This window comes from Marmota flaviventris, chromosome 10 (genome assembly GCF_047511675.1).
Source record: "Marmota flaviventris isolate mMarFla1 chromosome 10, mMarFla1.hap1, whole genome shotgun sequence".
Taxonomy (NCBI): Eukaryota; Metazoa; Chordata; class Mammalia; order Rodentia; family Sciuridae; genus Marmota; species Marmota flaviventris.
The window spans coordinates 21,540,129-21,544,748 of record NC_092507.1 but is presented as its reverse complement, the minus strand read 5'-3'; positions in this window follow the sequence as shown (position 1 = coordinate 21,544,748).

Genomic DNA, 4,620 nt, shown 5'->3' with positions numbered 1-4,620 from the left:
TGTGAGGACTTGCATTTGATCCCCAGCACTGAGGAGGGAGGGAGGGAGGATGCACAGAGGACAACTTTTAAAATGAGGGCTGGGGTGTACTCAGTGGCTTTGTCTAGCATGTGAAAGGCTCTGGATTCAATGCCCAGCACTGGGGGGGGGGGGGGGGGGGACTGGAGGGGAGAAAGGAGGGGGAAGGGGAGGGGAAGAAAGAAGAGCCACCCTGGCACTTGCACCTCTTGGTAGAGCCCTTCCAGGAGGGGGTGGCCTCCGGTGGGGGTCAAACAACATGTACAGTCGGGACAGCACATTTCTAGTGCCCAAACCGGAAACAAACGGAAGCCTTCCCAACACAGGGCGGCCCCGCCGCGCGGCGTTTCTGTGCCAAATTCTGCGGAGGGGAGGGGCCGGCTACCACGGCTACGCGAAGCAACGTGGGCGAGTTTCACCAATATTGTTTGAAACACTGGGTGCCGCAAGAAAGCAAATACGCGCTCGAAAGTGGGTGGAGAAAAAAAAATGGGTGGGCAAGGCAAACCCCGGCTCCTGCCAGAAGCGCGCTTCCCGAGCCCGGATCCCCAGCGCACGTGGGCGGGCGGTGCTGCCCTCCGCCCTGATTGGAGGACTCGGGCGTACGGCCTACGCGATTGGCTGATTTCAGAATCAGGGTGGGCAAAAGGGAAGGGCTACAATTTAAACGACTACAATTGGATCCAATTACGGCTGAATACTGTTTTTTGAAAGTGAACCATCTTCAGACTCTATTTCTCACAATATGAAGCAGCCAAACAAATGAGCCCACACTCCATCCCCACACACAGAAATCTTCAAAACAGGCCAAACTAAACGGTTGCTGTTTTTACACACTGCAGCTTTAGGCTCAGAAGAGTGCACACTTGGGTGCAGGGAAGAGGGGCGGGGGTGGGTGGGGCTTCCTGGGCAGCTTTCTGGTCCTCGCCTGGTTGAGACCCTACCTGGCATTTGTTTGATGAGTTTAAGGAGCTGGACGTTCAAGTTTATGCAGTTTCCCGGAGGTGTGGAATTCACAGTAAAACAGCCTTCCAAAAAGCAAGTGGAGATTTAATCTGATTCCAAAGAATCAAAATTCCTTTTTTGTATAAAATATTTATCCTAATTCACACTTCCCAGGCAACGTTGGTGTTTTTTAGAGAGTGATTATAGAACCCTGGGATATTCCTAAAGAAATCAAATTGGAACAAGCCTGCAGCCTTGCCTAACACCTGGTCTCTATTAGGAACCCAGTGCAGCTGGCCTGACTGTGAACTTGAGCTGCTAGACTGCTGGTGCGGCTGGAAGTCACCTCAGGATCCAGAGGGAGATCTGCAGGAGCCCTAGTACTCCACTCCTGGCTCTTTATCCTGAGGTGACAACTCAAAGAAAAGTGCTGCAGTACAAAGGCGCTTACGCTAGGGCTCTTCACAACAGCAACTGGTGGAGCCCCCAAAAGGCCGCTTCTCAATCCCCTCTGGGCACCCTTTTGCAGCCACCAGAGTTGATGGATTCCGTTCCCATTCCAGAATATATTCCTGACCACATGCTTCAATGACTACAATGTGAAGAGAAGGAGAAGGAGAAGGAGAAGGAGAAGGATCCACAACTGTCCGTTAGCTACCATTAAAACCAACTGTAATTCTTTCGATGCTCTTTCATTCATCATTTTCCCCCCTCAAGTATCTCTTGGCAAGAAGAGTTAGCCAAGTAGTTCGAAAAACCTCTTGGGCATTATTGGTGATTCCTCCAAACCAGAGATTTGGGCCCGACCCAACAGCGGCCCGGCAGCATGGGCTGCTCCTCCAGGCAGGAGTGTGTTTGCTTAATGATCAGAGGTGCTGATGTCCCTCTGAAGGAAACCTCCAAGGACCCCCAGCCCTCGGAGAACACTCTCTCCTCTTCTGCTTGGCTAGCTTTCCTTGCTGTAATACGATTAGGGACGTGAAGTTCCTGGAAAGTATCTGAAAGAGACCAAGTAAATGATCTAATCCTGTCTGTGCCTCACCAGGTCCAGGAGCCGGGGAGGAAGTTCTGTAAGTGGAGCTGCTCCATCCTGGAAGTTCCCCCGTAAGGACATTTTACAGATGTGGAACAAGTTACTTCAACTCGCTGGGCCCCGGTAAAGTGGGGATAATTATTCATCCCCCAACCCTGTGTGGAGAAGGCTTTGGAGTCAGGCAGACTTGGCTGGAAGTCCTGACACTTTCCCATACTCTGTTACTTGGGGTGGGGTCACTTCACCCCTGAGCCTGGAAGCAGGGAATAAGCTCTGTGCCTGCTTCACTTACAGGAGATAAAGTCAGTCTCCTGCAGGGCTGGCCTGGAGTTCCTGAGGGACAGCTCTGCCTGCTCCTGCCATTCCATGCCAGTCCTCAAAGCCATTCCATGCCAGTCCTCCCCCTGGGCTGCCTTCTCCTCTTCCATCTCCCTCCTCCCGGTGTTTCCCACTGGGGAGAAGGCACCCTGTGAGGAACCCCTCCGCAGCCTGCCATGTCCTGGGTCTCCCCCTCTAAAACGACTAGGAAAAAGGCACCCATGCAGATGCCCTCTGCACCTCCCCAAAGGGGTGAAGGAATGAGGGAGCTCTCGGAGCCTCCTGTCCCCTTTCAGCAGTGAAACAGTCACCACTAAATTTAAAGTCTGCGTGTTCTGTCTGATAAAGAAGCAAACCTCTACCGGCCTTGGGTGACGCCCAAGCTAGACTCCAGGCCAGACAGCCCCGGGGTGTGGAGGGTAGGGGCAACTAATCCAAGGCCAGAAGGTGGGCTTAGACACAGACAGTCCTAGATTAGGACCTAGCTCTATCGCTTACCTGCCGAGGGATTTTGTATCTGGGTCTCAGTTTTCCCATCTGTGGCGCAGGGGGAGGGTAGCACTGCCCTCGCTGGTCGTTAGGGGAATCGCAGGGGATCCTGTTAAACTGCACGTAGCAGGGACTCTGGCCAGAAAAAACAGGCTGGAGCCCCGTCCCAGGCCCTGAAGAGCTGGGTCCCATTTGGTTCAGACACAAAGTTTTGCGTCTTCCTCCTCCTCTACTCCCACCTCCCCAAGGGGAATCCTTCAGTCATAGGCACCCGGCGGTTTGCAAGGGGGCTCATACAGGAGGCCAAAGGCCTGCGGCCTGGGTTCCGGGTGGGCGCCAGGGTCACTTCGTGGGGAGCCTTTGAGGACGGCGGCTGGCCCAGCGATAGCGGTGCCGAGGGACAAGGGCGCGGCCCAGATACTAGGGGGCGCCCCCGCACCTCCATCCCCGGGCCGGCCCAGCCCTTCCCGCCCACGGCTGGGTGCAGAGCCCTGTAATCCGCAGGAGGCAGAGGGCAGCCCGCTGGAACTGAGGCCTGCCCTGGAGCCTCCCCACCTTGAATCCCTCGTGGAGGGCGGGGTGGGGGAGCCTCTCCTTTTCCTCCCGAGTGACACAGAGCTCATCACTTCATCGGCAATGTGATCTGTCACCAAATGGAGGTGCCACATCCAAGTGGTATCAATGTGGACTCCTAAGCTGTCTCCCAGGAGCCACCCCCCACCTCGGCCTCCCTTGGAGCCAGTTAAAAGACACGTGACTCAGTCTGACAAACTGGGGAATGAACATTCTAGATGTGTGCACTGCCAGCCCATTCTCAGGGATGGTCTTCGTGCTGGTGCTGGGGAGAGAACAAAGAGGAATCTTTAACCATAAAGACAAGAGGGGGTGCCACGCCCCAGGGATGGTGGAGAAACCACAGTAAAGCAGGGGAGGGGGCTCCCTGTCCACCCCGCCCAGCTGTAAATGAAAGAGAAATACCTTTCATGCTGCTCTTCTGCAGATCACTGTTTTTAAACTCTGTGGTGGCAACATCAACCAGGCCCATTGTTCTGAACCTGAAATAAAGCAATCACATGATTAACTATTTTTTAACCAGCGCTTATCACCGCAGGTGTATTAATCAGGTTTCTGTGGGTTGTGCTGCTGTAACAAATTACTCCCATCTCCTGGTCTACAGCAAACCCAGACTTCTAGGTGTTAAGGGCTGTCACTGTGGGTTGATTGTAGTCCTGCGCCTTCCTAAGGCAGGCCTCTCTGCACAGAAGTGCAGAGGAAAGAGAAACTTGTAGATATTCTCAAAAATTTTCTCTCCTCTCTTTGTATTTTATTTTTCATTTTTTGGTACTGGGCACTGAACCTGGGACACTTTACCATTGAGTCACATCCCCAGCCCTATGTATTTATTTATTGGTGTCACTTTACCATTGAGTCACACCCCCAGCCCTATTTATTTATTGGTGCCACTTAACCACTGATATATCTTGTGTGTGTATGTGTGTGTGTGTGGGGGGGGGGGGGGTGCTGGGGATTGAACCCAGGGCCTTGTGCAGGCCAGGAAAGAACTCTACCAACGGAGCTATATCCCCAGCCCCCTGTCTTATTTTGAAACAGAGTCTCGATTAAGTTGCTTAGGGCCTCGCTAAATTGCTGAGGCTAGCTTTGAATTCACAATCCTCCTGCTTCAGTGTCCAGAGTAGCTGGTAGCACTTGTGCGCCCGGATCAAAAATATATCATTTCTCTGTTGAGGTTTTTCTTCCTGTGACCTGTCATCCATGAGCACCCATAGATGAGGGGGAGGCAAATCTTCACAGTGACC